The sequence below is a fragment of the Macaca nemestrina genome, chromosome X, assembly GCF_043159975.1.
Source record: "Macaca nemestrina isolate mMacNem1 chromosome X, mMacNem.hap1, whole genome shotgun sequence".
In the NCBI taxonomy this organism is placed as follows: domain Eukaryota; kingdom Metazoa; phylum Chordata; class Mammalia; order Primates; family Cercopithecidae; genus Macaca; species Macaca nemestrina.
This window is the reverse complement of record NC_092145.1, coordinates 80,604,474-80,627,397: the sequence shown is the minus strand read 5'-3', so window position 1 is coordinate 80,627,397 and position 22,924 is coordinate 80,604,474. Positions and strand designations below refer to the sequence as shown.

The 22,924-nt window shown below is 42.1% G+C and overlaps 1 long non-coding RNA gene across 1 annotated transcript in view; it reads left to right on the top strand.

Annotated features, from left to right (window-relative positions):
* Positions 1-22,924, top strand: part of LOC139355367 (uncharacterized) — a 92,877-nt gene that overhangs the window by 29,468 nt on the left and 40,485 nt on the right. The window contains exon 2 of the long non-coding RNA XR_011618259.1: positions 22,821-22,914. This is a non-coding gene — a long non-coding RNA (uncharacterized lncRNA). The remainder of the gene's footprint in view (positions 1-22,820; positions 22,915-22,924) is intronic.

Here is a 22,924-nt window from a genome sequence, read left to right as displayed (position 1 = left end):
TTTGTTTCCATCCTCACCCCCAGGCAAACACTAATCTACTTTCGTCTGTGTTGATTTGCCCTTTCTGGACCTTCCATACAATTAGAATCATATAACATACAGTATTTTATGTCTCAGTTTTTTTATATGGGTTATTTTGAGGTTTGCCTATATTATTATATGTATCAGCCTTTCATTTAGTTTCTTTGTAAATAATATTCAATTGTATCAATATGTCACATTTTCTTTCTCCATTAAACATTTGATGGGAATTTAAGTTGTTTCTGTGTTTTGGCAATTATGAATTGTGCTTCTGTTGACATTCATGTGGAAATCTTTAAGCGGACATGCTTTCATTTCTTTTATGTAGGATTTTTTGGATAATATGGTAATTTGTCTTTTTAAGAAACTTGCAAACTCTTTCCTAAAATGATTGTACTACATTACATTCCTATCAGCAATATATGAGGGTTTGTGATTTTCTACATATTTGTCTACATTTATTAGTCTTTTATTAAAACCATTTTTGTGAAAGTAAAATTATCTTATTGTGATTTTATTGCATTTCCTTAATGACTAATGGAGTAGGAAATATTTCATGTTCTTATTAGCCATTCTTCTTTGGTGAAATATGTATTTAAACCTTTTGCCTAATTTTTAAATATGGCAATAGAAGTTGTCCAAATTTGTACTTTTGTCTTTTGCATTTTTATGTGAATTTTAGGATAAACTTGTTAATTTCTGAAAAAAGCCTGCTGTTATTTTGATAGAGAATATAATGAATCTATATAGATTAGTTTTGGGAGAATTACCATCTTAGCTATAATAACACATCTTTTCTTTTTTTCTTTTTTCTTCTTCTGAGATGGATTCTTGGTCTGTTACCAACCCAGGCTGGAGTACAGCGGCACAATCTCGGCTCACTGTAAACCCCACCTCCTGGGTTCAAGCAATTCTCCTCTTCAGCCTCTCGAGTAGCTGGGATTACAGGTGTCCATCACTGCGCCCAGCTCATTTTTTTGTATTTTTAGTGGAGACAGGGTTTTACCATGTTGGCCAGGCTGGTCTTGAACTCCTAACCTCATGATCCGCCCGCCTCGGCCTCCCAAAGTGCTGGGATTACAGGCATGAGCCACTGTGCCCAGCCAGTAGCTCATCTTAAACATGAAATATATATCTCTCCATTTATTTTGGCCTTTTAAAATTTTCTTCAACAACATTGTGTAGCTTTCTTTATACAAATCTTGAAGTTATTTTGTTGAATTATTCCTAAAGATTTAGTCTTTTTGGTGCTATTTTGTATGGAATTGATTTCTTAATTTCATTTTTGGATCGTTCATTGCTAGTATGTAGGAAAACAGAACAATTTATTACTTTATATAGGGGGTTTTTTTTGTTTTTTTTTTTTTTAAATGAGTTTTTGCTCTTGTTGTCCAGGCTGGAGTGCAGTGGTGGATCTCGGCTCACTGCAATCTCTGTCTTTTGAGTTTGAGCAATTCTCCTGCCTCAGCCTTCTGAGTAGCTAGGATTATAGGCGCCCACCACCACGCCTGGCTAATTTTTTTGTATTTTTAGTAGAGATGGAGTTTCATCATGTTGGCCAGGCTGGTCTTGAACTCCTGACCACCGGTGATCCACCCGCCTTGGCCTCCCAAAGTGCTGGGATTACAGGTGCGAGCCACCGTGCCCGGCCTATAGGTTTGTATTCTACAGCCAACTCTTCTCAAAGCAAGTATAGATAGATATGTATACTAACCCATGTATAGCTACATATTTATACATATTTTTATATATAACTATCGTTTTTTTTTAAAGTTAAACGTGAGTTCATACTGGTATTTCTAACTAATCCATTACCACATGGTTAATTCTAGTCATATCTCCTTCTTGGTCTCTATCCTTGCTCCCTCACTCCAATAGGAATGAGCCTGGCTCCTAACATTTACCATTCATTTACATAATTGTACTATCCCATTATACAGGTATAGCTGTTTCAAAATTGTTGATTTTTTACCCTCACTGGAAACAACTCTATCAACTGGAATATACTGCTTATGTATAGCTTCTTTTGCATTTAGTCTTACAGACTCCACTTATTAATGGTGAGAGACTGGACATTACTGCTCATATCAGGAACAATGCAAAGATGTCCTCTCTCACCACTCATACAAGAAAAAGAAATATAGACTGGAAAGGAAAAAATAAATCTTTATTTGTAGAGTATAAGATTGTCTACGTAGATGTTTTTAGAGCATCTCCAGAAACCTAGAACTAATAAATGGGAGTAAGAAGGACACAAGGTATTGTTATGCCCAGACCGTTTATTCCCCGAAGAAGACCACCAGAGTCCAGAGTCAAAGCTAAGCAGCAAGGATCTTTATTACAGGATCGAACCTGGAGCTCTCACTTGCTCGTGAAACGAGACGGGCAGGAGAGCTCCCCCACTGAGCTTCGAACAATGTTATATAGTCTAAAGAAAGTAGGCATAGAATCATTATACAAATTAGAGGTATGATTGGCTGGAGTTTGAACAAAGCGATTTGGCAAACTATGATTGGTTCCCGCCATTTCTGATATTTCAGTACAACCCTTGAGGCGGAAGAGCAGTTTTACACAAAGGCAGTTAATTATATTGCGTCAGGTTGCACAACCAGTTTATGGCTATCTTGCTTAAACACACCTTGTGACCTGGCTATCTTACTTAAACATTCCTTGTGACCTGGCCTCAGAAAGAAAAACATGTACTTACAGAACTTACGAAACCTCTGGTACGTGCAGAGATTAGAAAGCAGAACAAAGAGTTTAGCAACATCGGGGGGGGGGGAGGGAGGGTACGCATTTTTGTATCTTTGTGTCCTTTCATTTCCCCCTCCCATAAGTAACTGGATGTCCAATCTTGGATTTCCAGAGTCTTATAATGTAGCCTCACTTTCTGGGTGCAGGAGAGGCTGGTGATGGCTACGGAGGACCATTAGTTGGATGGTATCAAACCTTTCTCTGACAAATTGTAAAATTTTATTTACCACACAGGGGCCTATAGTGAATAGAAGTAGTAAAGACATTAGGGGGCCTAAAAGGGGTGCCAGAAGGGAAAACATTGAAGAGCTCCACCAATTGTTAGCGGCTGTAGTGAATTGTTGCTTTTTCATTTCTAAGCTTAGTTTGTGTAGGTGTTGGACCCTTTCCTCAACTAACCCTGTCTCATTTATATAGAAACAGCATTCTTATTTGAGGAACATACAGGTACCTCCTTTCTCAGCCGTGAGTTAGTCTAAGGCTCTGCGGTTTTGAAGGGTGACCTGTGCTAGGGAGGTGAGCTGCCGCTGAAGGGAGGCTAGGGAATAGGCGGAGTCTTCCATAGCAACAGAGAATTGTTTTTTGTTTTTTGTTTTTTTTTTTGAGACGGAGTCTCGCTCTGTCACCCAGGCTGGAGTGCAGTGGCCGGATCTCAGCTCACTGCAAGCTCCGCCTCCCGGGTTTACGCCATTCTCCGGCCTCAGCCTCCCGAGTAGCTGGGACTACAGGCGCCCGCCACCTCGCCCGGCTAGTTTTTTGTATTTCTTAATAGAGACAGGGTTTCACCGTGTTAGCCAGGATGGTCTCAATCTCCTGACCTCGTGATCCGCCCGTCTCGGCCTCCCAAAGTGCTGGGATTACAGGCTTGAGCCACCGCGCCCGGCCAGCAACAGAGAATTGTTGTAACAGCTTGTCGTTTTCTATCATGGAGTGTTGTAGGGCCCCTCCTGCTAACCCCGCTGCGATGACAGAGGTGGTTAAGGATATTCCGGCAATTAGTGGTAGAAAAACTGCTCGTCTATGTCGCGCAGTTTTAGTTGGGGCGATCCCTGCCCAGCCTATGAACTCTGCCGGGGTTAGCAGTGTCAGTCGGGGAACTAGGGTAACAGGGATACACAACTGTCCGTCAGAGATGCTTTTGGACAGAGTCTTTAACAGAGTCATATTACACCAGAAGAACACACCAGGGGGAGCATATATGGGACTATTAGGGTATGTAGCCGATTGGTTACAGAGGCTGTTGCTAAATGCCGAATAACAATAGGGGTATTTCTCTTGGTATGGGTCACGGTACAGGGCCACATCGGGTATCGTGACTATTGATGAGTTAAAACCTGTATAGTTTGTGGGAGGGGAGGATAGAGGAACAGCCATTAATGGTGGTCTTCCTAGGGTTGCACACATAAAGCAAGAGGACAGGTCACCTAAACCGGTGAGGTTGGTGAATGCTAGCCCTTCCTGTAATAGAGTTAGCCAGGAGAAGGGCTGCAAGTCTTGTGATAGCTTGGTTTCTTGCCTGTGGATTTGTGTATGGATTAAGGGTTGAATCTGGACTAGACTTCTCCACAGATATAAATGGCTACTGGGCCAGGTACTAGTTGATGAGTAATATACTCCCCCATGTTGTGGGGTTGTCCACCGAGAGTCCCATGGGTCTCTAATTATCCAAGTGTAAGTGACGGGAGACTCAGTTTGGTAAAAATACCACCCTTGTCGTTCTCTCCAGTATCGGACAGAGTGCATCTTACAGTAGCTATATGGGCAACCTGCACTCTGGTGCCACCAATAATTTTTACAATTATATTCAGTTTGATCATATTCAAAACAGATCATGGGTATTGCTGGTTGGGCAATCTGGAACCTAGTGAAATTGAGGTAAACTATAGTATTACACCCTGAGGGGGGGCAGTCTGCGCTAGCTAGCAGTTTACCCGCTTGGGGGGTTTCCCCGGGGTGAGTTTTGTTCTCATAGAGCCAGAACCTCCAGACATAGGGATTAGACGGCGCAGCAGTGAGGAGAGTCAGATGCATAAGGCATAAAAGCATAGGTAAGCTAGACATGGTTACGGCTATGGGGATGACGGCGCAGGGTTAGCTTTAAGGGATTGTTCTTAGCTTTGTCTACAGTCCATGTAACCGGTGCTCCAGACGGCCCGAGAAGGTCGGATGCTGGGTCCACTGGTTTGACGTGTGTGTAGTGGATCCACGAAGCGATGCCTTCTACCTTGAGAGCGGTGGGAGTAGTCAGGAGTACTTGCCGTGGTCCTTTCCACCTGGGTTGAAGAGTTTCTTGCCGGTGGCACTTGACTAGGACCCAGTCTCCCGGCTGGAACGGATGAGGCGTCGGCGGAGGTCCTGCCTCGTACAGTTCTCGTAGTCTGGGCCAAATTTCCTGGTGAATTTTCTGTAAGGCTTGTAAGGAGAACAAGAGCTCAGAGACATTTTCAGTTTCAGGTTTGAGTAAGTCATCTTTTAGACTGGGGGCCAGGGGTGGGGGTCTGCCATACATGATTTCATATGGTGTGAGGCCCAGTCTCTAAGGGGTATTTTGGGCCCGGAACGGAGCGTAGGGGAGAAGTACTACCCAATTAGCGCCAGTCTCCATGGTCAATTTAGTTAAGGTCTCCTTTAGAGTCCGATTCATCCTTTCTACCTGTCCTGAACTTTGGGGCCTATAAGCACAATGTAATTTCCAATTTGCCCCAAGAATGGAAGCCAAATCCTGACTTACCTTAGCAACGAAGGCTGGTCCATTGTCTGACCCTATTTGGACGGGAAAGCCATACCTGGGGAGGATTTCTTCCAAAATTTTCTTTGCTACAACCTGAGCAGTTTCTCTCTTAGTTGGGAACGCTTCTGTCCATCCTGAAAAAGTATCTACAAAGACAAGTAAGTACTGATACCCATATTTTCCAGGCTTTATCTCAGTAAAGTCTATTTCCCAATAGATACCAGGCCTAGTTCCTCTACACCTGATTCCTGCGGCGGTCTGGGTTTGGGGGCAAGCGTTGTTCAGTTGGCAGGCTTTGCAATTTGTTGTGACATTGCTGGCCAGTTCAGCTATGCGCCTGATTCTGAACTTGGCGTGCCTGATTAAGTCTATCATTCGCCAGGCACCCAGGTGGGTTGTCCGGTGGATATGTTCCAACACCTGCCGTCCTAATTTTTCTGGTAGGATGGTTTGGTCATTTATATCCGTCCACCACCCATTTTGAACCTGTTTTAGGGGAAGCGTGTCCATCCATTCACGATCCTGTTCGGTATAGTTGGGAAAACATGGTAAATTTCGCGGACCAGGATCAGGGAGCTGGAGCGCGAGGAGCTGACTGGGAGCTTTTGCTATGCTCTTTGCGGTTTGGTCGGCTAAGAAGTTGCCTCGAGCAATTGGCGTAGTTGGTTTCTGATGCCCAGGGCAATGTACAATAGCCAATTTCTTTGGTTTCCACAAAGCAGTTAATAGAGCTAGGATCTCTTGCTTGTTTTTTATTTCTTTGCCTTCAGCTGTTAATAGTCCCCTCTCTGTAGATGGCCCCATGTATGTGCGCAGTAGCGAAAGCATAGCGGCTATCCGTGTATACTGTTAGTTTTTTCTCTGCCCCTAGGATGAGGGCCTGTGTAAGGGCTATCAGCTCGGCTCTTTGGGCCGATGTCCCTGGAGGCAAGGGTTCCTCCCAGATTACCTCAGTCTCTGATGTTACAGCTGCTCCTGCATACCGCTGGCCTTGGTGGACGTAGCTGCTGCCATCAGTGAACCAGATGAGTTCTGTGTCGGGGAGCGGACGATCTTGCAGGTCCTCCTGCACCCCATGCACCTGAGCCAGTATCTCAGTGCACTCATGGGACGGGGCGTCCAAGTCTGGATTTGGCAGCAGTGAAGCAGGGTTTAAAGAGGTTGGGGGCAGAAAAGTTATTCTGAGGGGGTTTAACAGCAGTCCTTGATAGTGGGTGAGCCGGGCGTTACTCATCCATCGGTCCGGCGGCTGCCGGAGGACGCCTTCAATGGCATGCGGGGTTATAACGCGCAACTCTTGCCCCATGATAAGTTTATCAGCGTCTCGGACCATTAGGGCGGTTGCCGCGATTATCCGGAGGCAGGGTGGCCAGCCAGCAGCCACTGAATCTAATTTTTTTGACAAATAGGCAACTGGCCTCTGCCAGGGGCCTAGGTACTGTGTTAACACGGCTTTTGCAACACCCTTACTTTCATCCACGTATAAGTGGAAGGGCTTGGAGACATCAGGGAGCCCCAGCGCGGGGGCTGATAACAAGGCAGTTTTGATTTGCTGAAAGGCCAGCTCAGCCTCTTCCGTCCAATTGAAGGGCTGCCGTTCCTTTGTTGCCTGGTATAGGGGCTTGGCTAACTCAGCAAATCCGGGTATCCATAACCTACAGAACCCTGCCGACCCCAGGAATTCTCTCACTTGCCGTGTTGACTGGGGTCTAGGGATGCGTAGGACTGTTTCCTTTCGGGCTTTGGTTAGCCAGCGTTGCCCCCCTTTTAATAGGTACCCCAGATAAGTTACCTCCGACTTGCAGATCTGAGCCTTTGTTGCTGAGGCTCAGTAGCCTAGCTCCCCCAGAGTCTTCAGGAGGTCCTCAGTCCCTTGAACACAAGTTTCCGGGGACCTGGCCGCTATTAAGAGATCATCAACATATTGCAAAAGAGTTATTTCAGGGTGTTGCCGCCGGTACTCACCCAGATCTTCATGAAGGGCTTCATCGAACAGGGTTGGCGAGTTCTTGAACCCTTGTGGCAGTCTGGTCCATGTTAGCTGACCGTTGATGCCCCTCTCAGGATCCGTCCATTGAAATGCAAAGAGTTCTTGACTTTTGGGAGCCAGAGGAAGGCTGAAGAAAGCGTCTTTTAGATCAAGAACGGTATACCACTGTTTTTTGGGATGTAAGGCACTCAGAAGGGTGTATGGATTGGGCACAGTGGGATGTATGTCCATGACCCTTTTATTAACTTCTCTTAAATCCTGTACTGGCCTGTAGTCCGTACTGTTGGGTTTACGAACAGGTAACAGTGGAGTATTCCAGGATGAGTGGCAAGCCCGTAGGACTCCCTGGTCTAGGAGTCGGCGGATATGGGGCGTAATTCCTTCTCTTGCCTCCAGGGGCATAGGATATTGCCGAACCCGAACCGGGTCCGTCCCTGGCTTAACTTCCACAAATATGGCAGGTCGATGTTTAGCTAGCCCCAAGCCCCCAGTTTCTGCCCACGCTTCAGGGAAATGCTGGAGCCAAGAGTCAATTCCCTGATCGGGGGGCTTTTGCTCTTGATGGAGTCGGTACTCATCTTCTAAGGTGACAGTCAGGATAGATATTGGCCTGTTTTGGGAATCAGTTATCTTGGGCCCTTCTGGCTCAAAGTGGATTTGGGCCCCCATCTTTGTCAGCAAGTCCCTCCCTAGTAGAGGGCAGGGGCTCTCTGGGATGACTAGGAAGGAATGGGAGACTTTTCCCGTTCCTAAGTCTACAGTCCTCTGGGTTGTCCAGGGGTATTTTTTGATGCCTGTGGCCCCGTGCACCCAGGATGTTTTCTTAGACATTTTTCCAATTGGTTTGGTTAGGACTGAGCGTTCCGCCCCAGTATTGACCAAGAAGCGAACTGGGGACCCCTCCACTTGCAAAGTTACCCTGGGTTCGGGGAGGGGGTCCGAACCCCGTCCTCCCTAGTCAGAGTCCTGGGTAACGAGTACGGAGGTAGGGTTAGCTGGTCTCCGTTTCTTTGGGCAGTCTTTAATCCAGTGGCCACGTTCCTTGCAATAAGCACACTGATCTTTTTCTAATCCTTGCCTAGGGCCTTGCTTTTTCTGCTTTCTGTTTTGGCCATTTCCTGCCTGGGGGAAAGCTGCTACTAAGACTTTGGTCATTTCTTTGGTTGCCTTGAACTGTTTTTCTTCTGGAGTATCCCTATTATTAGAAACTCGCTGGGCCATCTGAAGGAGGTCCTGAATCTGCTTTCCCTCTAAACCTTCTAATTTCTGGAGTTTTCTTTTAATATCTGGTGTTGCCTGGTTTACAAAGGACATTACTACCGCTGCCTGATTTTCCGGTGCTTCCGGGTCCATAGGGGTAAACTGTCTGAAGGCTTCCATTAATCTCTCTAAATACACAGCGGGGCTTTCTGTCTTACCTTGTAACACAGAATATACTTTAGCCAAATTGGTGGGCTTGCGAGCTGCAGCCCGGAGACCCGCCATTAGAGTCTGGCGATAAATGAGCAGTCGTCCCCTACCTTCTGCCGTGTTGTAGTCCCATCTGGGCTGGGTCAAAGGGAAAGCCGCATTAATGAGGTCAGGATTTGCAGTTGGCTGGCCGTCATCTCCTGGAACCAGTTTTCTGGCCTCAACTTGGATTCTTTCCCACTCCTCCGTTGTGAACAGGATTCGGAGGAGCTGTTGACAGTCATCCCAGGTCGGCTGGTGAGTAAACATGACACTGTCTAACAACGAGGTTAGATCTTTGGGATTATCTGAGAACCGAGCATTTTGGGACTTCCAATTGTATAAATCACTGGTGGAAAAAGGCCAATACATGAGACGGGAGAGCCCGGTATCATCGAGCGATCCTATTTCTCTGAGAGGCAGGGCTACAGTGGAGTCAGGGAGTCGGGAAGCTTGGTCCCGCTGTACGCGGCCTCGTGTTCGGCTGGCCGGCCCCCCCAGGTTACTTTCGCTCTCGGCTGCTTCCGCTTCTTGGTTTCCCTCTACGGAAGCACTACCCCGGGGGACTGGGTCCTGCGGGATAAGGTGCGGATATGGTGGGGGAAATGTGGGTTCTAACGTTAGGGGGTCCTGGCTGTCTGGCAGCACAGGGGCCGAGGGAGCAGAGGGAGTCTTTTGTCTTGTAGGTCGCGTTACTAGGACTTTGCAGGGCTCAGGGATGAATGGAGTTATCCAGGGTGGTGGGTTTTCCACAAGATCCTGCCACACTAGAATATAAGGAATTTGATCAGGATGTCCTGACTGCCCTGGCAGGAAAATCTTAGTTTTTACCTTAGTAATAATAGAGAGACAGAAAGTTCCTTCGGAGGGCCACCCTACGCCAAAAGAGGGCCACTCCGAACGGCAGAAAGTAACTAGCTTTCCCTTCTTTAGTTCTACGCTTAAGTTACACCCCCGAGCCTTCACATCCTTAAAATTGGTAACAAGGAGTGAGAGCGGCGTGCTCTGGTTGTTGCCCATCTTTGGACTGCTCCTACAAAGAGAAGGAGGGACGAAAATGAGTGTGAAGCAGAGGGGAGTATCCGACAGGTCCGGTCCTGGGAGGGGAAGAAAAGGTTTTATGTTTCGTTTTGGACTCACACTTAACACTTAACAATAACGGACAGACAGTGAGAAACGATGAGCCTTCGCGAGCGCGTGTCGGACTTCCGACCTGAGTCAGACGGGGCAACCAAGGATGGAGGCCCCCAGATGGGCACTGGGGAATGTCTCCCACCAGTCCCGAGTGGCTGTCTTCTAGCGCGTCCGCCAAGACCGTGCCACTTACAGAACAGACCAATACAGATTACAGATTACGGATTTCGCGAAATTTCAGGGAGACAGACAGAGACAAAGACAGAGACAGTGACAAAGCCGGCTTACCTACAGATTAAGATCCGTTGACTTGGGGGTCTGGTGGGCTTGGGGGAAATCCCGGACGAGCCCCCATTTGTTATGCCCAGACCGTTTATTCCCCGAAGAAGACCACCAGAGTCCAGAGTCAAAGCTAAGCAGCAAGGATCTTTATTACAGGTTCGAACCTGGAGCTCTCACTTGCTCGTGAAACGAGACGGGCAGGAGAGCTCCCCCACTGAGCTTCGAACAATGTTATATAGTCTAAAGAAAGTAGGCATAGAATCATTATACAAATTAGAGGTATGATTGGCTGGAGTTTGAACAAAGCGATTTGGCAAACTATGATTGGTTCCCGCCATTTCTGATATTTCAGTACAACCCTTGAGGCGGAAGAGCAGTTTTACACAAAGGCAGTTAATTATATTGCGTCAGGTTGCACAACCAGTTTATGGCTATCTTGCTTAAACACACCTTGTGACCTGGCTATCTTACTTAAACATTCCTTGTGACCTGGCCTCAGAAAGAAAAACATGTACTTACAGAACTTACGAAACCTCTGGTACGTGCAGAGATTAGAAAGCAGAACAAAGAGTTTAGCAACATCGGGGGGGGGGGGGGGGAAGGGAGGGTACGCATTTTTGTATCTTTGTGTCCTTTCAGTATTACAGTTACTTTTCATTTTCTGTTAGTTTTGGCATCTCATATTTGAGTCTGGTTTTTAAGATTGCATTCTTTTCAGATGGTATTTTTTTTCTTTGTTTATTGTTGAGAGTCAGACATTATTTAAAGTAGTAGATACTGAGGTATATATATATTTTTTCTTTTGAGTAAGCACACCTTTCCTTCATCTAGGCTATTAGCGTGGAGGTTTAGTCAGGAGTTGGTCTGGGATTGAAGTTTGTTGTTACCATGGTTACTTTGTGTGCATCAGAAACTTCAAACCCTATAATGATACCTTGTTTTTGTGTCCTTGTTTGGCTTTGGGTTTTCACCTTTTCACTCTTCTCTAGAGAAAGCCTGTGTTTTTCAGCTCTCCCCTGTGCATTACTCTAATTTTACTTGATGTTTATTAGCCTGTGGTTGGGGCGAAAAAGAGGCATGTTCTCTAATGTTCTGATTTAAACTCAGTCTTAAGTAGGCACTGTGAATCTGGGTCTTGTGGGTGTGGCTGTCATAAGTCTTTCTTTTCCAGAGTCAATGCCTAGTATTTATTCCCATTCCTCCCCTATGGCTAAACCTTTATGTGTCCTTACTTCCATACCCAGCCCCTGTTGGCTTCCACTCCAGGGTGTCCCTGCAAATTGCTCTAAGGTTTTTGCGTCTTAGGCGAGATAGGAGACGGGCCTCTGGGGAATTTTGCTGTGCCTTATATTCCCTTACCCAGTGCTTCATGATCTTTTCTGTAAATGAAGAACATTTTTTAGTGGGGCGCGGTGGCTCATGCCTGTAATCCCAACACTTTGGGAGGCCCAGGCTGGTGGATCACCTGAGGTGGGGAGTTGGAGACCAGCCTGACCAACATGGAGAAACCCTGTCTCTACTTAAAATACAAAATTATTTGGGTGTGGTGGCGCATGCCTGTAATCCTAGCTACTAGGGAGGCTGAGGCAGGAGAATCACTTGAACCCAGGAGGCGGAGGTTGCAGTGAGCCGAAATCGCGCCATTGCACTCCAGCCCGGGCAACAAGAGTGAAACTTTTTTTTTTTTTTTTTAAAGAAAGGTAGATCTGGGCAGATTTTCAGCCATAGCTGCTACTCTTTTCCCCCAGATAGTACCAAAGGGCTCTTTCTCTGTGATCTCTGATCTTTCCTATGGCTACCTGTTGATAACAGCTGCAGGTGGCTGCAACCCCAACCCCATATTTGAAACCTGAGGGGATTCCTATTCTCAGGCTAGCCCACACTTGGCCTTTAGCAGTTTATTGTAATTTGTAGTTAAATCTTTCTACCTGCTTTTATATTGATGTTCATAGAATTTGTCCCAGTAATCAAATGCTCAGATTCTGTTTTTCCCTGCAGGTACCTACCATTTTTTTACATTTCTGCAATTTTTTTTCCCCCTGTAACCTCAGTTCTCTGATAGAGTCAAGAATATAGTAACTTTGCTTTTGTCAAGCCTTTTCTAAGTGAGGTAGTGATGTTGTTTCTAGTGCCCTATATATTTGAGATTTGTTGTCTTTATTATTTTTATTTATTTCTGTTTCTTATTTTTTTCTTCTGTATCATTTGAACATTTATTATTATTATTATTATTTTTTTTTTTGAGATGGAGTTTCGCTCTTGTTGCCCGGGCTAGAATGCAATGGCGCCATCTCAGTTCACTGCAACCTCCGCCTCCCGGGTTCAAGCGATTCTCCTGCCTCAGACTCCGGAGTAGCTGGGATTACACGTGCCCGCCACTACACCTGGCTAATTATTTTTATTTTTAGTAGGTTTCACCTAGTCTTGTCTCCAACTCCTGACCTCAGGTGGTCCACCCGCCTTGGCTTCCCAAAGTGCTGGGATTACAGGCGTGAGCTACCGCGCCCAGTCTTTAGTATTCCATTTTAATTATCTTTCTTTCTTTCTTTATTTTTGTGACAGTCTTGCTCTGTCGCTCAGGCTGGAGTGCAATGGCGCGATCTCAGCTCACTGCAACCCCCGCCTCCTGGGTTCAAGCAATTCTCCTGCCTCAGGCTCACGGCTGAGACTAACTACAGGCGCGCGCCACCACACCCAGCTAATTTTTGTATTTTCAGTAGAGGCAGGGTTTTGCTATGTTGGCCAGACTAGTCTCAACTCCTGACCTCAGGTGATCTGCCTGCCTCAGCCTCCCAAAGTGCTGGGATTTTAGGCATGAGCCACCGTGCCCGGCGTTAATTATCTTTTATACATTCAAGTTGTCTCATAAATACATACCGAACAATCATCTAACAGTTTATGTAGATTCAGTGTTTTACCACGGCAGGTAAAACATAGAAGCCTTACATCCATATAAATCTCTTTATACTCCCTCACTGATTTTTTAAATAGTTGCCATGTGTTTTACATTTGCATTGTGTTTCTGCTTTCAGGAGTCATACATATTTTAAAGAACTTAAGAGGAGAAAAATAGTCTTTTATATGTACTCAGTAATTTACCACTTTTCTTTCTTTCTTTTTTTTTTTTAAAAAAGCAGTTTTTTTGTTCTTCTCTCATTTTTAAAGATCTAAGCTTTCCCTGCTTATCATTTCCCTTCAGACTAAAGAACTCCCTTTATCATTTAATCACCACTCTGCTTGAGGTGAATTGTCTTAATTTCCCTTCATCTTAGGAATATGTTCATTTCACCTTCATTCCTGAAAGACATTTTCACTCACTGGATAGAGAATTGTTAATTGATGGGATTTTTTTCTTGTTGCTCTTTGAAGTTATTTTTCTACTACTGTCCATGGTTTCTGATAAAAAAAATTTGCTGTTGTTTGAATCATTGCTTCCTCATATGTAATGTGCTGTTTTTTTAATAGCTGCTTTCAAATTTTTTCCTTTATCTTTGGTTTTCAACAGTTTATAGTATTTCTGGGTGTGTCTTTTCAGTTTATATTGTTTGGCTTTGCTGAAGTTGTTAAATATGTAGATTTATCTTTTATCAGATTGGGAAGTTTTTGGCTGTTATTTCTACAAACTTTTTTCCTGCATGATTTTTTTTCTTATTCTGAGACTATGATAACATGTCTATTAGACATTGTGATATTGCTCCATAGTTCCTGAGGTGCTGTTTGTTCTGTTTCAATCTGTTTTTTAATTCTGTTTTTCAGATTGGGTAATTTCCGTTGCTCTCTCTTCAAATTCTGTTTCATGTTCTTGTCTGCATTCTGTTATTGAGATCTCCAGTGGATATTTTTTATTGTGAATGTTGTATGTTTTCATTAAAAAAATCTCAATTTGGTTCTTCCTTTAAGTGTTATTAAGGTATAATATCATACCATAAAATTATCTATTGTAAGTGTACAGTTCACCTAGTTTTAGTAAACTTATAGCTTGAGGCTGTCATCATAATCCAGTTTTAGAACATTTCATTATTTCCAAAAGTTTCCTCAAGTCACTTCTGCCCCCATCCCAGGCTACTGTGATATCTTCTGTCTGTAAGCTTACCCTTTCTAGACATTTCATGTAAATGAAATCGTACAATATTCTGTTGAGTCTGACCTCCTTCATTTATTAAAATGTTTCTGAGATTTATTCATGTGGTAGCATTAATAAGTATTTCATTCCTTTTTAGAGTTGAATGTTGTTCAGTTTTATTAATATATCACATTTTGTTTCTCCATGCAGCACTTGACTGAAAGTTGGATATTTCCTTTTTTGTTTTTTTTTTTGGGAGGGGGTGGTGGCTATTATGATGAATAAACATTGCTGTGAACATTAATGTAAATGTCCTAGTATATTTTCATTTCTATTCTGTAGCTTCTTTGGAATAGAATAGCTGGGTTGTACAGCAAGTATTTATTCAGCTTTTGAAGAAATGACCAAACTGATTTCCAATGTGGATAAACCAGCAGTGTATGAGTTAACATTTTCACCAGCATTTTCACACATTTTCACACATTTTCACCAGCAGTGTATGAGTTAACATTTCTCCACATCATCACTTGTTATTACCTGATTATAGCTATTCTAATTGGTGTGTAGTATCTCATTGTGATTTTGTTTTGCATTTTCTTAAACTGTAATGAGATTGAGCATCTTTTCATTTGCTTATTGGTCATTTGAATGTCTTCGATGAAATATCTATTTAAATCTTTTCTCCATTTATAGTTATTTTCTTATTGCATTGTAAGAGTTCGTTATATATATTTTGTATTCAAGTCTTTTATCAGAAATATGATTTACACATTTTTTCTCAGTCTGTAGCTTGTCTTTTTATTTTCTTAATGGTGTCATTTGAAGTGCTAAAATTTTTAATTTTCATGAAGACCATTACATCAGTTATTTTCTGTGTCTCATCTTTTATAAGTTTTATACTCTGTTGATTACTTTAGTTTTAAAGTAAGTTTTAAAGTTGGGTAGTGAAAGATCTCCTACTTTGTTGTTTTTCAAAATTATTTCAGGTGATCTGCATTCTTTGCATTTAAAATAATCTTGCAATTTGCTACAAAAAAAGCCTTCTGGGATTTTGATAGGGATTGCATTGAATTTACAGATCAATATGATGAGACTTGCCTTCATAATTATATATTGCATTGTCAAATCCATGAACAAGGATTTTCATATATTTACATCCATTTATATATCTACTTCAATTTGTCCATGCAATATTTTGCAGTTTTTAGTGTATAAATCTTTCTCTTCTTTTGTTAAATTTATTCTTAAGTATTTTACTCTTTTTGATGCTACTCAGAATAGAGTTCTCTTAATTTCAGTTTATTGCTAGTATATAGATATATAATTGATTTTAATCTTATATCCAATTATTTCCTTAAACTTTGTTATAGTAGTTTTACTATGGAATTCTTAGGTTAAGAATAAGGATTCCATAATAGAACTACAAATGGGATCATTTCATATGCAAGTAAGGACAATTTTATTTCTTTTCCAGTCTCATTGTCTTTAATTTTTTTCCCTTATTTACTGCCTGGAACTCCTAGTACAATGTTGACTAGAAGTGGTGAGAAAGCTGGCACAGTGGCTCATGCATGTAATCCCAGCGCTTTGGGAGGCCAGGGTGGGTGGATCGCTTGAGCCCAGGAGTTCAAGACTACCCTGGGCAACATGATGAAACACTGTCACTACAAAAGAAAAATATAGTAGCCAGGCATGGTGGCATGCGCCTGTAGTCCCAGCTGCCAGGGAGGCTGAGGTGCGAGGATTACTTGAGCCTGGGAAGTCAAGACTGCAGTGAGCCATGATTGTGCCACTGCACTCCAGCCTGGGCAACAGAGACCCCGTCTCAAAGAAAAACAAACAAAACCCCCCCACAAAAAAAAAAATTAGTGAGAATGGGAATCTATGTCTTATTCCCATCTTCTGGAGAAAGTAAAGCATTAAGTCTTTCTCCATTAAGTATGACCATAGTTATAGGTTTTTGTTATTGTTGTCTTATAGGTTTATTTTGTTAGATTAAGTAAATTCTTTTTCATTCTTACTTTTGGGAGAGGTTTTTTTTTTTGTTTTTTTTTTTTTGAGACGGAGTCTCACTCTGTTGCCCAGGCTGGAGTGCAGTGGCACGATCTTGGCTCACTGCAAGCTCTGCCTCCTGGGTTCACGCCATTCTCCTGCCTCAGCCTCCCGAGTAGCTGGGACTACAGGTGCCCACCACCATTCCCGGCTAATTTTTTGGTCTTTTTTAGTAGAGACAGGGTTTCACTGTGTTAGCCAGCATGGTCTCCATCTCCTGACCTCGTGATCTGCCCGCCTCGGCCTCCCAAAGTGCTGGAATTACAGGTGTGAGCCACTGCGCCCGGCCACTTTTGGGAGAGTTTTAAAGCCTTGAATTGGTTTTCAGTTTAGTCAAATGCTGTTTTTATGTCCATTGAGGTGATAATATATATTTTTAAAATGTAATGTATTGAACTGCATTGATTGAATTTTGAGTTATGAAACAGGCCTACGTTTTATGATAAACCCTACTTTCTCATGATATAATTTACACAATTTGCATATTACTGGATTAGATTTCCTAGTATTTTGTTAAGAATTGTTGCATTTGGGTCAACTTAGATAGGTACCCAAATGGTCGACTAGATAAAGAAAATGTGGTATATTTACATCATGGAATACTATACAGCCCATAAAAAATGAAACCATGTCCTTTGCAGCAACATGGATGTAGCTGGAGACCTTCATCGTAAGCATATTAATGCAGGAACAGAAAAGCAAATACCCCATGTTCTCCCTTATTTGTGAGAACTAAACATGAATATACATGGACACAAAAGTGTGAACAATAGATACCAGGGCCTACTGGAGAGAGGATGGTAGAAGGAGGGTGAGGGTCAAAACACTACCTATTGGGTACTATGCTGACTACCTGGGTGATGAAATAATTTGTGCACCAAACCCCAGTGACGCAGAATTTACCCATGTAACAAAACTGTACATGTATACCTTGAAACCAAAATAAAAGTTGAAAAACAGAAACATGGATTGTTGCATTTATCTTCATGAGGAAGAATGGAATGTAATTTCCTTTTCTTATGATGTCTTTGTGAGGTTTTAGTATCAGGGTGTTTGTGGCCACATTAAAATGAGTAGGACAGTAAGTAATACCTCTTCAGTTTTCTGGAATTTTTTTAGAATCCATATTTTATTTTTTATTTTTATTTTATTATTATTATTTTTTTGAGACAGAGTCTCGCTCTGTCGCCCAGGCTGGAGTGCAGTGGCACGATCTCAGCTCACTGCAGGCTCCGCCTCCTGGGTTCACACCATTCTCCTGCCTCAGCCTCCCGAGTAGCTGAGACCACAGGCGCCCGCCACCACACCTGGCTAATTTTTTGTATTTTTAGTAGAGACGGGGTTTCACCGTGTTAGCCAGGATGGTTTCGATCTCCCGACCTCGTGATCTGCTTGCCTCGGCCTCCTAAAGTGCTGGGATTACAGGCCTGAGCTACCGCCTCTGGCCTTATTATTATTTTTTTTTGAGATGGAGTCTTGCTTTGTTGCCCAAGCTGGAGTGCAGTGGTGTGATCTTGGCACACTGCAACCTCTGCCTCCTGTATTCAAGCGATTCTCCCTGCCTCAGTCTCCCAAGTAGCTGGGATTGCCGGTGCGCGCCACCACATCCGGCTAATTTTTTTTTGTATTTTTAGTAGAAATGAGGTTTCTCCATGTTGGCCAGGCTGGTCTCGAACTCCTGACCTCAGGTCATCCGCCTGCCTCGACCTCCCAAAGTGCTGGGATTACAGGCGTGAGCCACTGTGCCCGGCCCAGAATCCATATTTTTTAATCCTTAAATGTTTTGGTAGAATTCACTTGCGAATTTATCAGTGGAACTACTTGGTCTGTTGTTTTCCTTATGGAAGTTTTAAAATTACTAATTGTATGTCATTAATGGATATATTAATATTCAGATTTTATATATATATATGTGTATAGTGTGTGTGTGTATATTTGTTGTTTTTGTTTTGTTTTGTTTTTTGAGATGAAGTCTCATTCTTGTCCCCCAGGTCGGAGTGCAATGGTGCCATCTTGGCTCACTGCAATCTCTGCCTCCCGGGTTCAAGTGATTCTCCTGCCTCAGCCTCCCGAGTAGCTGGGATTACAGGTGCCTGCCACCATGCCCGGCTGATTTCTTTCTGTGTGGTGTTTTGGTTTTGGTTTTTTTTTTTTGAGATAGTCTCTGTTGCCCAGGCTGGAGTGCACTGTGCAATGATGTGATTGCGACTCAGTGCAACCTCCGCCTCTGGACTTCAAGCGATTCTTGAGTCTCAGCCTCCCAAGTACCTGGGACTATAGGCGCACACCACCATGCCAGGCTAATTTTTGTATTTTTAGTAGCCACAGGGTTTCACCATGTTGGCCAGGCTGGTCTCAAACTCCTGACTTCAGGTAATCAGTCCGCCTCAGCTTCCCAAAGTGCTGGGATTACAGGCCTGAGCCACTGTGCCCGGCCAGGTTATATATTTTTTGAACGAGCTTTGGTAGTTTGTATCTTTTTTTTTTTTTTTTTTTTTTTTTTTGAGACAGGGTCTCACTCTGTTGCTCAGACTGGAGTACAGTGGCGGAATCTTGGCTCACCGGCACCCTCCACCTCCCTGGCTCAAGCGATTCCCCTGCCTCAGCCTCTGGAGTACCTGGGATTACGGGCACACGCCACTACCACCCAGCTAATTTTTGTATTTTTGGTAGAGACAGGGTTGTTCACTATGTTGACCAGGCTGGTCTTGAACTCCTGACCTCAAATGATCCACCCGCCTCGGCCTCCCAAAGTGCTGGGATTACAGGTGTGAGCCACCGCACCCGGCCTCTACATTCTTTGGTAGTTTGTGTCTTTTAAGGAATTAAAAGATAAAAGGAAGATAAGAAAATATATTAAGGAAGTTATTTCATCGATTTTTGGTTTGGTGTTTATTATTTTCTTTTTTCTGCTTGCTTTTTGTTTAATTTGTTCTTCTTTTTCTAGTTTCTTAACTCCAAGTCACTGAATTGAGATTTTTCTTTTTCAAATTGGCATTTTGTGCGGTTTTTTTTCTACATACATTTTTTTGGTGTCATCCCACAAATTTTGATGTTTTCATTTTGATTCTGTTCAAAATACTTTCTGATTTCCCTCTTGATTTCTTTTTGGTCCTGAATGTGCTATTTAGTTTACATATATTTAGGGATATTCCAGAGATCTTTCTGTGATTGTTACCTATTTTAATTCTCATATGATCAAAGAATATACTTTGTATGAATTGCATTTTTAAAAAATTGGTTCAAGATTGTTTTATGGCCCAGAATATGGTATGTCTTGGTAAATGTTCAATGTGTTCTTTAAAAAATGTGTGTTCTGCCATTGTTGGCTGAAGAGTTATAAAATACCAGCCAGGTCAAGTAAGTCATTTGAGTTTTCAAGTCTTTTATATCCTTAGTGATTTTTCTATCCACTTCTATCATTTATGGAGAAAGATATATTGAAGTCTTTCAATCTAATTGTGAATTAGTCTGTTTTTCCTTGAAATTCTATTAATTCTTGCTTAATTTATTTTGAAACTCTGCATAGACTTTTAATACTGTTAAGCCTGTCTTAACTTCTTTGTCGTTATGAAATGGTCTTCATCTGTGGTAGTATTCTTTGGTCAGAAATCTGCTTTGTCTGCCCAAGGGGTCTTTGGTCTGTATGAAATTAACCCATGAAGGAAAGAAAACTTGGAAAAATAATTAAAAATGATTGTTTTTTAAACATAAATCATTTTTAAACGATTGACTCCAGGTGATTGTTTAAATTTGTTCAGGCTGTGTTAAGACTTGTATCTTTTTTTTTTTTGAGACAGAGTTTCACTCTTATTGCCCAGGCTGGAGTGCAATGGCGCAATCTCATCTCACTGCAACCTCTGCCTCCCGGGCTCAAGTGATTCTCCTGCCTCCGCCTCCTGAGTATCTGGGATTACAGGCATGTGCCACCACGCCCGGCTAATTTTGTATTTTTAGTAGAGACGGGGTTTCTCCGTGTTGGTCAGGCTGGTCTCACACTTCCGACCTCATGTGATCCACCCGCCTGGGCCTCCCAAAGTGCTAGGATTACAGATGGGAGCCACTGTGCCCGGCCATTGCATCAATTTTTTAGTAATAGATGATGTAGGAGATTGCTGAAACTGTGAAGACTTAGAACATTTTAATATTTCTGAAAATTAACTTTTTTCAATTTTGAAAATTACAGCTTCCGAATAAAGAACTGAATTTTTAAAAATAAAATTAGACTTAAATATATAAAGTTTAAAGATAAAACGTTTTATGATAAAATATGCCAGAAACAGACTTGCTTTGTGTATAAGAGGTAGGCTTGGCTGGGCATGGTGGCTCACAGGAGGCTGAGACAATCACTTGAGCTCAGGAGTTTGAGACCAGCCTGGGTAACATGGCGAAACCCCATCTCGACCAAAAATACAAAAATTAGCTGAGTGTGGTAGTGTGCGTCTGTAGTCCCAGCTACTCAGGAGACTGAGGCAGGAGGATCCCTTGAGCCCAGGAGGTGGAGGTTGTTGTGAGCTGAGATCGTGCCATTTCCAGCCTGGGAGACAGAGTAAAACCCTGCTCCAAAAAAAGGTAAAGGCTTGCTATTTATGCCATTTCAAGGAATTAGTAAGAAAAATCATAGATTAATGGGTAAAAGATAAGAATAATTAATTCAATGGCAGTGCTTATCCAATCAATAAAAGACATAAAAATGATACTGAAGGAAGTGCAAATTTGTAGTATTAGTACAATATCCTTTCTCTATTGGGATAAAATTAACTGGACACAACTACTGTTGGCGGTGATGGGGAAAGGTTACTTTTATATGTTGCTTGTGGAACTGTGAATTGTCACTTTCTTTTTTGGGTAATTAGTGCTTTGGTCTCATTCAGGGAGTTCCTGCTTTAAGTACCTCTTCATGCTTTGAGGCCACATTTGTTACTCAGACTTTACAACAGTGGCTCTGAGTTCTGCCCTGTTTCTGGTACCTGAGGAACTTCCTCTCATCCTTTTGATATTTCTTATGTATTTTTATTGTTTTGTTATGTTTTATTCAGCATTTCTACTTTCTGTTGCTTTGGGTGAGGTTTTCTATTGCACTTAAGTTCACCATAACGACTGGAGCACATCACAATTTTTTTTTTTTATAACCAGACAAATTGTCTTGTAAATATTAAGGAGACTGGCAGATGTTATCAAATATAAATTAACTATTGGAATTAGCATCTGTAAGCCCTTCTTGATCAAGGTATTTAACAGTCAATTATAGTTAACCAAGAAGTAAATGAAAATAACACTGGAATAGAAGAACTGTGACAGTGGGCTGGTGCTAATCATTGAATCCATGTAAGTATTGAACTAGAAAAGCAACTGAGGGAGTTAAGATTGCACAATAAAATGTTTTTCTGAAAGGTGTAGGAATAATTATCGAGTGGTAATCTTATTCTTCATTGTATGGTGCCAGTACTTACTCTAAAGTTACTATGTGGTAAAACATTTTATATATATATTAAATATGTATATTATATATAATTTATGTAAATATATTTTGTTCAATTATTTTATTTTATTAATTTTATTTTATATGTAAATATATATTTATATACGTAAATAAATACAAAATGTTTTACCCTACTTTTTATTAAAAAGCTTTTTCAATGATCCTTTTGTAGGTACTTATATTTCTTGTGAAATAACATTTATCTGAACATTAGTAACTCCTTCACTGTCATTTTGCTCTCATTTTCCTGTCTTTATAGGAACTAAAATAAAATGGAGTAATTTGAAATAAAGTATATAATAAATGGCATTAAAATAACCCCATTTTAAAATATTGAGGTATAATTTACATACATTAAAATGCATCATAGGTGTTCCATTTGACATAATAGATCACATTTTCTGTACTCCTGAAAGTTTCCTTGTGCTCCTTTCCAGTCAGTTCCCCTCTTCCCAGTAGCCACTTTGTGGTATAATCCCAGGTTTCCAGGTTAATGAAATTATTTCTAACTATGTTTTTAATACATTCACATTTTTCTTGCTAAATTATATGCCAAAAAGTGTCCAATAAATGTTAAATGTTTTAGGATGATGGCAGTTTGGGTAATTCATTACTTTCTTATTTATGTTTTTCTGTATTGTGTGTGTATGTGTGTGTGTGTGTGTGTTTTTTTTTTTTTTTTTTTTTGAGACAGGGTCTTGCTCTGTCATGTAGGTTGGAGTGCAGTGGCATAACCACAGCTCACTGCAGCCTCGACCTCCCAGCCTCCCAGGCTCAATAAATCTTACCACCTCAGCCTCCCAAGTAGCTGAGACTATAGGCACTTGCTATCGCATCTGGCTAATTTTGTGTTTTTTTGTAGAGAAAGGTTTTGCCATGTTTCCCAGGCTGGTCTCCAGCACTCCTGGGCTCAAGCAATCTTCCAGCGTTAGCCTGCCAAAGTGCTGGGATTACAGGTGTGAGTAA